This window comes from Phoxinus phoxinus (assembly GCF_949152265.1).
Source record: "Phoxinus phoxinus genome assembly, chromosome: 2".
In the NCBI taxonomy this organism is placed as follows: Eukaryota; Metazoa; Chordata; class Actinopteri; order Cypriniformes; family Leuciscidae; genus Phoxinus; species Phoxinus phoxinus.
In genome coordinates, this window is record NC_136877.1 from 20,506,850 (window position 1) to 20,519,933 (window position 13,084).

The window sequence follows — 13,084 nt, forward strand, 5'->3', positions numbered from 1 at the left end:
ACACTTAAGACTTCTTTCAAATGCATTTTTGATTTTACTGCCCATTCTTTGTGCTCATTTGAAAAAGTGGGGCGGTACCACACATATCTGTCAAATGCAATTAACATTGTTGAATCCTGTTGCTCATAATATGGTGATTTTACAAGTGAACTTTAAGGCAGGGGAATTGACAATTTAACTTATGCGGTCAAACCGCAGGAATTTGAAAAGGAGCACTAGAGGCACGTATACAAATTTGGCCTCCTCCTGTGAATGTCAGTCTTTGGTAACTCTAAATTAACTTTGGTGGTGGTGGTGTGTGTGTGTGTGTGTGTGTGTGTGTGTGTGTGTGTGTGTGTGTGTGTGTGTGTGTGTGTGTGTGTGTGTGTGTGTGTGTGTGTGTGTGTGTGTGTGTGTGTAAAATGGACTACCACACATTATCAACAATCTGATTTTCAGCGTTAAGATTTATACATTTTAACAAAATTAAGGAATTGTTGTGTTGGAGAGTGTAACTCCAAAAAGTGTTCTGGAATCAAAAAAAGTTCAGGAAAAAATCACAAATGAGATCTCTTTAAAGGTATAGTGGAGGATCTTTCCTAATTTTAGAAAAGACCCGCCCTCTCCATTTAAAAAAAAAAATGCACATGCGCAACACTCTATTTGCTCCCGAGAGGGAACGCCTACTAGTGATTTTAAATGGATTTCTCCAAATAGCATGACAAACTTTACATGTCTAGTAGAATCTTCGCGACTGCGGCATCAGTGGGAAGCCCAACCTGTGCTTTTAGCGCACGCCAGCGTGTGAACGGCCTTACGTAAACATATCACCAGAATGATTGACACTTAGGTGGACCAATAGTATAGGCTACCCACCCGGAAAAAGAAAATCCTCCGCTATACCTTTAATATCTAAGTTGTTTATTTTAGACAATGACAGGACATGGAGAGGATGGTTCCATTATTCAACACACTCTCTTGGCAATTTTATATTTGGCGAATTGGTGGCTAATTCCTATGAAATTGTATGATCTCATTTGTACATTTTCGTACTAAATGCTTACACACAAATGATGGGCAGGTTTAGGGGTGGACTTTCATGTTCAGTTTTAAAAAAAAATTTGTAAAAAACATACAAATTCCATCACATCGCACAAATTCATACGAAATCATTACCCCATTAAATATTTATGTTTTCTCATGGGATTGAGTTAGATATTTGATATAAGTAAAATACCCTAGTAATCCAACGTGTCTCCTCTAGAGTTTAAAAAGAGACACTTGCAAGTAGAAGATTTCAATTTGAACTCAAAGATTTCAAATTTTCATTGCAAGGTCATATTATCTGAGCTATGTTATGTACATTAATTTTATAGCTCTATCCAGTTGTTCTCAAACTTTTTAGAGTGGAGTACCACCTGATGCATTTAACATCCTCTAACAACCCCCTCTCTTCCACTTAAACTGCATGTTACACCATTTTCATTAAGGGACAATATTTGCCCGCTTAAATAGATTTTTCCAGTGCATTTTTACCTTTATAAATAGGCCTACCTTTATAAAATAAATAATGCTTTACAGTTTTTTTCGATTGCTAAACGACAGTGAGCACAACTGGAGCTATATGTGCAAAACTCTAACTACAGTCTGCACTACCAACAGTCACCTGAGCTAAACAGTTCACATCACCTGCAAAACTCACTCCAAGCAACACAACTCTTAACACATGGCTCAAAACAGGCTCAGTGCAGCCAAACACTATGCACAACCCTCACTGAGATAACACACACTGTCACTCAGAACACACTGAGAGTAAAAACACTAGCATCAAACACCAATACAGAAAATACAAAGTTTTCATCTTTACAGTTTGAACAATTTCAGTGACTTCATACAAAGTAATATTTTCTTCAAAGAAAAGTGACATTCTTTCACATGATTTATTTACAGTAAATTTTTAGAACATAACAATTCTTTAAGGTAAATGAAAATTAGCAGTTTGCTTCACAATAGTCTGTTGTAATTTACAGAATTACAGTAATGAGGAAAAAAAAGGTAGAAACTAAAAGTACATGTAATTCAAACAAATAATTGAGGGGCTAATCCTGCTAATCTCTAGCATCAGGCCACAGGTTTTCATCAACATCACATCAAATGTTCTCTCTTGCCATGCACCTGGGGAAGAACCTTCTGGAGTGCCTTATCCATCCCTGGTAGTCCTCTGGACTCGTGTCCTCACATCCGGCATGCATGGCTTCCAAAAGAGACATTTGGTCATGTGGGTGGTGGTGACCAAACACTTTAAAACTCCTCTATTGGGTTGAGGAAGGGTGAATATGCAGGCAGGTACAAAACCATAAATCTGCGACAATAGCATTTTCCTGCGCATCTGAAAATATGTTTCCTCTTCCTCCTGTTGGGGCCAGCCTTTGGGATATGTTGTATATTACAGTATACAGTAATACAGTAAAAATATATTTTACAGTCAAACTTACTGTAATATATATCTGTGTAAATATTCTATAATTGCAAAACAAAATAAATTCCTGTAATGTTCTCATTTACTGTAAGGATGTAACTCTCGCTGTCTCGGCTGAAGTTGCCATCAGCAGTGTTTGAAAGGCACAAGGCTGAAATCTATTCTGTTTTGAATGTGTGGTTCACAGTTTTGACACCAGTGTGTTAGCATTTGAACAAAGTGCTGTAAATCCACAGTGTTGTGCAGGTTGTGGTTAAAGTCATGGGATAAGTGTGTAGAGTTTTGAAAACTGTGTTCAAGCAATGAAAAACGAACTAGAGTTTGGTCCACATGAACTGCTGCTGTGCAGACTGTAGTTAGAGTTTTGCACATGTAGCTCCAGTTGTGCTCACTGTCGTTTAGCAATCGAAAAAAACTGTAAATAAAAATGTCCAATAGAGAAACATGCAATGAAATAGTCCAATGACACCGGACGTGTACCGAAAAAGCGAAACGAAAAAAACGAATACTTCGCATGCGAATAGTTTGCGTCAAAACCATTCACATCAGCCGCAACACGAATTTGCGACGTTCAGCGCTTCAACATTCCAAAACTTTTACGCCGACAGCTGAGAAAACATGGATCCTTCATCATTATCATCTAGTGAAGACGAGCTTTTCATTTTCTTTAAAAGACAGAAAATAAGGTTTTGGGTGCACCCAATCTTAAAGAACTGAGAGTCTGAAGGGGAGTAGCTATGCTAATCTTGTACAGGAGCTAAAACTTTATAATGGCCGGTTCCGCACTTACTTGCGGATGTCTGTGGGACATTTTGAGGAGCTCCTTCAGACAGTGGCACCGCATCTGACGAGACAAACCACAAACTTCAGGGAACCAATCGATCCGTAGCAGCGTCTGGCAGTCTGCTTAAGGTGAGCTGTCCTCTTAAAATCATCAGGGACTACGTTTACATGCAATCAAAATAAACAAGCCACTGTATGTGATTGGCTGAAGCCTTTTCTGTCGCTGCAAAAGTAAAAAAAAAAAAACGACATCGAAGCGGAAAAAGATAAAAGTCGTTTTTTTTTCGCCGCAGCACATTCGCGTTCCGTGTGTAAACACTCATTACACAAACAGCTTATCAAAAAATAAAACCATTGCATGAATTATTCGTGCGTCAAAATTGTGTCCAGTGTGAAAGGGCCTTTACTCGTCTGTCTGGTTACCCCGTCATGGCTACTCCATGATAGTATGTAAATCTACTCTGAGGCTTTGTTCATGTCCTAAGGTTTTAAACTCAAATGTTTGTTCAGCCTTCTGGATGAGTTCTGACCAATTAGACAAGTTTACGACCTCTCGTCGTAAATCATGCGTTATCTGTGATCTCTTTACTCTCCTGCTCTAGCAGAGGGTACAGTTTAGACATGATTCCTATTATAAGAATAAGAAACATTTTACACGGATTTCAATCGAGCCATCTTCTGAATTAGGAGCATACGATCGTAGTTACTGATAGGAAACAAGAAACACTTTCATTCAAACATCTAATAGTTATAACAATTGCATGACTTATATGTGATCTAAGCGTGATAGTCACGTAGGTTGTAGAAATGATATAGGATTATGTAGTTGAATGATGATTGATTATAAGTCTGTCAATAATTGTTTTAGGATGATTTTATGTATTTTGATACGTAAAGTCTCAGTCTCAAGGGTTTTAAGAGGTTTCAACCCTGACATCGTTCGAAGATCTCTATGAAGAAGGTCTGTTTTGTATATATGTCAGGGGAACAAACAACCTCTGCCGTTATCTTGGTAGGTCCTGAGCTGTGCCATCTCTGAACCAATCAGTCTCTTCCATACTATCTAACACTGACACGTTCTTTCTTTAGCTGGGTTCATCTCTTTGAAGCTTGCATGGTCATAAAGTTCTTAGCTGGGGGGTTTTATTGGTTAGCTAAGACTGGCTGGAGCCTGGACTTTATGGTCCTGGATGGTTGATTTGGGGTCTGGAGTGTTAAGTCAAACATAATTGTGTGAAATTATTTTTGAATTAATCATCTGGAAGATTCATTCGTGTTTGGTTCCCCCTTAAATCCTACATAGTCCATGTGACTACAGTAGTTCAGCCTTAATATTATGAAGCGACAAGAATACGTTTTGTGGGCAAACACAGTTGCGATTCAGAGTGTGGACATCAATCATTTTAGATCAGATTCCAATCGGATACACAAATAATCGGATATGGTTTGAACGAGGCCTGTGTAAACATAAAACCAGGTCTTCTTTTGTGATCGTAGAAACGACATACAAGCGATAATCTATACTGCTCAAAATTTGTGTTTGAATAGTCCATAGAAAAATATTAAAATATGAAAACATACTTACAGGCTTGTGTCTGTGAGTCAAAAGCGCCAGACTGTACTTGCAAAGATGGAATTGCCCCACTTTTTAGAATCTGACGGCCTAGTACTCTCCCAGGTTATAGAAACAGTCCTCTGAAAAATGTGCAGCACACAGTCGAATATTTTGGTTGTACTGTTCTGGAACAGTGTTGTAAATAAAGCTTAACCATTGTTTTCTAATTGTGTCCTCTTTTGGGAGGCCAAACAAAGTTTGGCTTTCGCAATGAAAAACACAGCGCCTCTATGACATGGCGGTGCCAGCGTCAACAATAATACAGTGAGAATAAAAGTGATGCCTTCTTTCTTTGCGTATACGTTTGGGTTGTGTTATGAAACTCTGTCCCCACATACTGAAAGTAGATTTGTGGGGGCATATTTGAATGATGCGTTTTAGGAAGGCGTGGCTGAGCCTTAACTTTTACAAAGAATATCTCTTTGTGTGTGAGACTTTGAGCTTTGTAACTCTGCAGATCTTATACATGCACAAACAGCTAAATAACACACTAAAGAAAAAGGAAAACAAGAAATTGCATCATATGACCCCTTTAAAAAGAAGTCACACAGAGTATGTTTTTGTATTGAAGATAGTTTTGAATCTTAAATCGATCTCTATGCACAGTCTGTCTATACAGTATTTGTTCTTCATGCTAGTAAGTGCTAAATCCCCACTTTGCACTTTTACAAAGGTACATTGTCGAGAATGGCAGTAATGTAGCGCGATTTGCTGGCTTGTGTAGATGCAGTCAGTTTTGACCGCAAAAGATGAGGTAATTTTAATTGGATGTCATGTATTTACGCATTTTTCCTGCTAGAAACACATGCTCAGTTTTAATGTTATTTTAAGGTGGAGTAGAATTTAATAAATGAACGGCAAAACTTTGTTTGCATACGCTGTGTCACCTCACGTACCCCCAGGGATACGCAAACCCCAGTTGGAGAACCAGTATGTATATGTCTACAAGTGTCTATAATTAGAAACATCTGAGACAAAGTTGTCTCCTGAGCTATGAAAGATCAAACTCTGAGCAATACGATTTTCCTATTTTGTACACGATTCTTTAAAAATGGTCAGAAAGCAGCTTACTGTTGTGTGAAATTTGACATTAAGAATATTTCATGTTTGTCTGTTCTGCAAACCCAAGGGCAGCGAATATGCAATGTTTCATTTTGCTCTTTTGGAAGTGCAAGGCAGACTGAAAATCAGCTCTTAACACTATTTGAAGCTTATCTGAATATGCATTAATCCAATTGCAGAATATTAATCAGCTATGTGGCTAGTTTGAAGACATCAGTGAGGCTAATGAGAAGAACCAATCAAATTATGATGTGGAGGACTTCATATTGGCTAGATTTTAACAGGAGTGAATTTTTGTTTCTCCTAATGTACACTTTGATGGTGTGAATGACTATTAACCCTAACTGAACAACTTTCAGAATGTTTGTATTTATTTTTGTTTATAAAATTTTACCATGGCTCACTCAAAGCCATCAAAGGGAGAACTGACCAATGGGGGCAGAAGTGGCACTCAATTGTCAGTCTCGTAAAACCCTGAGTTTTGAAAGTCTCACACTTGCCACCACTGCTGTCACTACAATATATGAAATGGAAACATTTATGTTAAAAATGGTACATGGTTCCTTTATTAATAAATAAATAAAATAAATAAATGTGATAAGTCGGCCTCTGTCAGTAGCCCCGTTTACATATAGTTTTGTATTAAAAGTATAACAGTTTAAAAGTATAATCAGAATGAAAATGCTCCATGTCAACACCGCAATCGGAATAAAAATGCTCAAACCGATTGAAATTTCAGTCGGATTAAAGGGGGTGGAATCATTCTTTCTAAATGTGATGTATATGTCTTGTAACTAGTAAGTCTGTTCCTCTTTCTTTTTTTAAATAGATGGTAAACCACTTTATTTCTGTGTGACTAATGTGCAATTTTGACACAAATTAATTCATTATTATCAATGTCTCACTTTTTATTGTAAACCTGTGGTAAAACATCGATTCTTGGATTTCAAATATTCAATTAAATAACAAAAATACCAGCTAACGGTCACTTTTATCGTGTTTGTTTTGCGATCACGCTGTTTCCAGTGAAAACTTCAATTTGTTGGTGAAATTATGGGTTTGTGGGACGTTGTTCCAGAGAGGCGTGTTACGGCCGTGTTTTAGTGAAGCGCTTCTGGCCCGACAGTGGAAACGCAGCAGATTTCGGGCACGGTGCTACTGGTCCAAGGCTTTTAGCCCGACACCGGCACGGCCCGTTTAAAGCCCTGGCTCGCACTGGCCCGGCAGTGGAAACACGGCTAATGCCTAAAACTAGCGCGACGATTAAGTGATGCACAATCTTAACAGGATTGAAAACGCAGGAATTAATGAGCTTCCAGATGCGGCAGACAAGCTGTGTGCATGTCACAAAATGATTCCGATTGAAAGCGTCAGCACATGTAAACACCAGGGCTGCGTTTCCCAAAAGCATCGTAAGCCTAAGTTGATCGTAAAAATGATCGTACAACTGATCTTCATATTATGGTCTATTTCCCAAAAGCATCGTAGCTTAAGTAGCACTTGAAAATCTCCGTAGAACTATGAGTGCTCTGGAGTAATCGTACATCCCCAAGACAGATTTATGAGGACACCTGCAGGACAACTGTGAGATTACACTTTTATCTAGATTTAACACACTGCAACGTGAGTAATATAATAATGTTTTGATTGTACTTATTGTACACTTTATTATACTAATTTTTTTGTTTACATGAATTTATAAATGAAATAATTAAAAAGGGAAGAAAAATATAGAAATACACTTCTAAATTAAATGAATGAAAAAAAAAAAAAAGAAGAAGTAATGTGGGAAATATGCTTCAAAGACTGGGCAAAATAGGGATGAATTAAAAAAAATCTGTCAATGACTTGCTGACGTGCACGAAACCCAGCCATGTATTGAGCATTTCTTGGTTGGCCTTGTCGTCCCATGCTATCTTCGTCCTCCACATCCTCCTCCTCCTCATCATCCACCTCTTCATCTTCCTCTCTGTTAAGTAAGGGCACTCTCATCTGCACTGCAATGTTGTGGACCAAACAAAAGACCACCGCCGGACTGGTGAATTGCCCGAAAGCGCATCTTCCACCTCCCTATTGTCTGTTCCACAATACTACGTGCAATTGAGGGCCTTACAAAACCTCTAGTGCAAGTTTGTGCAATGCCAGTTTGGCCTTCTTGAGCTCAATGAGCTGCTGTTGGAAGTGGTTGTCTCTCTCATTGGCTTCTTTCAAGACATCTAGCTTCTCTCTCTCCAGCTGCACTAGGTCCTGACTACAGCTACAGATAGGCCTGGGATGGTTGTTTGGAGGACTAGGCGATGGTAGGTGCTCGGAGATGGCAGATGAAACTGATGGTTCCTCTGAGCATGAAGGACCTGACTCAGGCTCAGGCTCAGGCTCAGGCTCAGGCTCAGGCTCAGGCTCAGGCTGAGTTATCCCTACTCCTCCATGGATGTCAATACCACCACTAATGCCATCTGAAGCACTTGTGCCAAATATTGACAATGCTTTTTCTTCCTCGGCTGTGAGAAGGGGGGACACATTGGTCCCACCACCTGTTTTTTTTTTTATTGCAGTCCTCTGCAGTGCCCTCTTCTTTTTTGCCAGGCTTGCAAAATCCTGCCACTTCTTGCGGACCTCCTTCCCTGACCTTTGAACACCCCTGGTTGCAGTTAGTTTGGTAGCAATGTCCTCCCATATGTTTTGTTTTTCTTTATTAGTATGTAATATTAGTTCCTTTAAATCTGGTAAAAATCACATCTTTGTTTTGCTCTATCTTCTCTAAGAGGACATTCATTTCATCCTTTTGAAAGGTATATTTTCTTGTTGTTTTTTTTTGTTCAGCCATTTTGTCAGTGTCTCCGCCTGTATGTACGTGCTTTATATAGACTTGATTGTCTTGATTGTTAATCCAAAACAGATGACAATTATTAGGTTAAATGTTCACAATACGATTCCATATAAGGTTATATTTCAGCACTTCGCGAATGGACAGTGACTCTTAAGTAGCACGTAGCTACGTAACGCACATTCATGTTAAGTGCATTTTTGGGAAACGCTCGTGGAATTGCTGCGAGCGTTCGTAACCTTGCACGTAGAAAGCGCTCTTAAGAGCTAAGATACATCGTTATCGGGAAACCCGGCCCAGATCGGTTTAGATAACTTCCCATGTAAACAGTCAACCATAATCCCTCAATCAGAACGATCTCAATCAGAATGATAAAAAAATGTGCATGTAAATTGTGACTCAGATTCACTCACAGACACATCACTATGCAAACAGTCAAAGCTTTTACTTTGATCCTCTTCAGAGGAGAGGAGTATGTCTCTCTGGTGAGCCAACCCTTTCCAATTAATGTATTATTTAAGGTTAATAGTTTGTTGATAATGATGGCTTCCAATCTATGTCTATCACTTGTCTGTGTACCATATTTAGACCTGTGTCCCTTCAAATGAAAATAAATGCAAAATAATTACCCACAAAACAACCTCCCACTAATACTGCTACTGAGAAATAAATTAATAAATGTTTTAATTAGTTATACAAATGTTTTATTTTTATTATTATTATTATTATTATTAAAATAACTATGTTTTCTGTATATAATTATTATTCACAAATTATTCATTTTCATTGGTGATGTCACAGGTTGGCTTGTATTGATTAAAGAATGTGTGATGCAGAAAAAACTGTAAAATAATATTTAATGAACCATTGAAGCAATACAACATACCAAACCAGGTAACGTTAACACAAGACCAAGAACAGAGGAGAACTAAAGGCTTAAATACACAAAGGAGGATAGTCGACAGAACGGGGAACAGGTGTGACACTAATCAGAGACTATGATTACTAATTAATAACTAGAACTAAAGCAAACTGGTGACAATGAAAACTAAGACTAGAAACTAAACAAGAACAAACTGAACAAAAAAGTGCCTCTTTTTGCTGCCAAACTGTCGACACTGAGGATGGGAGGGTAGGAGGTCAGGGGTTCTGGAGGAGGACGTGGAACTAGAGACAGACTGGAACTAGTTGGAGCCGGCAGATGGAAACACCACAGCGGGGATGATGGAATAAGCATCTAAATGATGACCCAAAGCACAGTTATGATGAAGGCCCATGGTGGAACTGATGATGGGAGGAGCTAAGTTGGAGTCAGAGATCGAACCACCAGAGGTGGAGCCAGGAGAGTTGGAGACCCAGGCGGAGCCAAGGAGACACAGAGACTAGGCAACTCCGTAGGTCCTGAAGGCCAAGGTAGAGAGGCCGAGATGGAGCCAGGGAGCCTGGTGGACTGAGGCACAGCTAGTGGGACCAAGGACAAATATGTATGGAAGCAGCCAGAAGTCTGTGGCACCGGCTGAACGACGACTGACCAAGTTGGAGCCGGAAGGACAAGGGAGCCTGGTGAACCTGTAAGGATGACGGTCCAAGGTGAAGCCTACTAGTCAATGGGCCAAAACGGTCCAAGGTGGAACCATGGGAACCTCTTGATAAGGCGGAGCTGGACATCTCAAAACCCATTGCGAATCCGCGCAGCAGAGTTGGGCAAACAGAGGAGGAACCAAGGAACTGAAGGTAGCTAGTGGAGGCTGGGCCAAAGAACTGTATGGCTTCGGTAAACGAGGTGGGAGAGGGAGGCTAGGTGAGACCATCAATGACAAAAAAGACTTGGAACTGAATAGCTTAACAAACAACGATCTGGGACTTGATGGGAGCAGCAGATATGCCTCTTTTAAATCATCATTAAACAGCACAGAAGCCACAGCAGCGGGAGTATGGGCAGGGCTCCAAACCATCCCCTCATTCTCCACTAGGATGTCCATAGGGACAGACTGGTCAGACTTTCCAGACTCCGGGGCAATGTTGGGCTCAGGCATCGGTTCTGGTGCTGGCTTTAAGGTATGCTCGGGCTCTGTGTCTGCACTGCAGTGGGCTTTGGCAGGATGTCCACGATGGCCATTGCAGAAAGATGGTTGGCCTGAGGTGTGCTCGGGGGTGAAGACATCCTCTGGGTGTTTGAACCCTTGGCGGAGAGGAGTGGGCACCCAGGTGGTGATGTCAAATTCCTCTTTGACGACCCCCACAGTCACAGCGCATAATCGATATAATGCTGCAGCGTGTAGCTGAAGTTCCCCGCCGGCAGCAATATGATGAAGTGGTCGTCGAGCCCACTCTGGGGAGGCAACAAATGAATGCCTAGAACTAAGGCAAAACAGTGACAATGAAAACTAACAGTGAATGTCCACTACGGCAGCAAAACTTCGCTCAGTGCTGCTGACAACGCTAAAATACCTCCGCTTTGGGGTGTCTTTTACTCAGATGAAAAATCAGTGTGTTTAATCTATGTTCATTTCAACACACTGGCAATATAATAATCACAGATACAAGCAAATGATATTATTATTTCAGTTGAATAGAGGTAAGCTTTGTTTCCAAATGCCCTAATTAAAGATGAAGATAAAAATGAATTATTTGTGTAAAGTGTGATCATTGTCCTTGATTTATAGGGTTTTGGTTTGGTATCATGCTCTTTAAACTTTGGGGTTTTCTCTGGGTTTTATTTTTTTTTTGCTTAGTTGCAGTTATTAAAATTTAATTCTGCCTCCAACCTAATCTTCCATGTAGGTAATGAATAAATAAATCTCCTGAGCCGCGATAACTTGATGATTATGCTGGAACGTGTTCTCTTAATAGATCTTTGTTATTACTTGCATTTTGAGAAAACTAGCTAGGTAGTCCAATAAGTTTATTAAGAGCAAATATATACTAAGCGACCAATACACACAAAAAACACGTTGCTTTCCACGAGATGTGTGTGAGTGGCATATATTTTACTCAATCGAATACTCCCTTGTGATTTGACAATGTCAATGGTGCCATGGGAGAAGGGAAACATTTCCACATCCCATCTCTCTGTAAATAGCAGGTGCCATAAACACAGAAGATTAAAGATTGCACTCATAGCTAAAGTGTGCATGCTGACTGCTTATTGTCTGCTGTTTAGATATTGCCAGAGGGTAGAAACAGGACTTCTGTGGAAAACCTGGAGTTCACAGAGGCTTTTAAAAATCCACTGTGTGCGTATGTATTTGTTTATGTAGAAAGAATGGGGAAAAAAAGGTCTGTCTCAGTTTCCTGAGTCTTTGAAAGCAGGCTCTCTGAAGATTCACATTCAGTTTCTTAAAAGCCAAATGTGTCAGTTTTTAAAATATACTTTTATGCCTTCCGGTGTCATAAAACAGAGAATGAGATGAAATATATTGTATAGTCCCATGTAGCGTCTTGTCTTTGTTGAGCCAAAAATTAAATGTCATGTTCATTTGAAGGCTTTTTCACAAAAATAAAGAGGAAAAACAATTATGGCATTTCTCACTTATGATACTGGAGACGAAAACCTTGGATGAGTTCTTGGAAACATCATTGAACTGCCACTCAAAATTACTCTTATGTGTAACTCAGCAAAACAAAAATGTTACAGTTGTACCGTAGGTTGGTAACAGACTACAATGTGAAACCGTTAGGATTAGGGTTAGGGTTAAGTCAATTTCAACATGCTCTTGCAGTGCAATCTCCTCATGCAAGGATAATTACTGTAATAGAAGCTCCTCATTAATATTTTAACATTGTAGAGTAAACCATAATTTTGACTTAAAAGATGTTTATTTTGATTTAAAATGGTCATAATTGCCAAGAGACTTTTGTCAATGTATGGGCCCTCTGAAATGATTTTCTACTTTTCTAGGCTGTGGCCGATTAAGCTTTTAGCTTGGAGTCCCCCAGTGGACTGCAGGGCACAGAGGTAAGACATATTGACTGCTAAACTCTACCTTTTGGGAAGTAGTTTGTTCTGATTGGGTTTACACACATTCTCTCACACACATATGCGAGTCGCACTCTTCAAACCCAGCACAGATGGAAGAGCAGCTGTAATCAGTGACTTGGAAAAGGTGCCTTGTTGACGGGGTTTGATGTTTGAATCCCTTGGTTTCGCCCAGCAGAGAAAGAATCCATCGCACATCTCTTTTTTTTTCTTTCCTTCATCTTTCCATGGAAGAAAGTCCACTTGCTCACAGGCAGCAACACATTTCAGGTATTTTGCAAGAAGTGGGAAACAATGGAATCTGTGAGAAATTTTAGGGACAGTGATTTGATTGGCCAATCAATTAGACTGTATCAAATA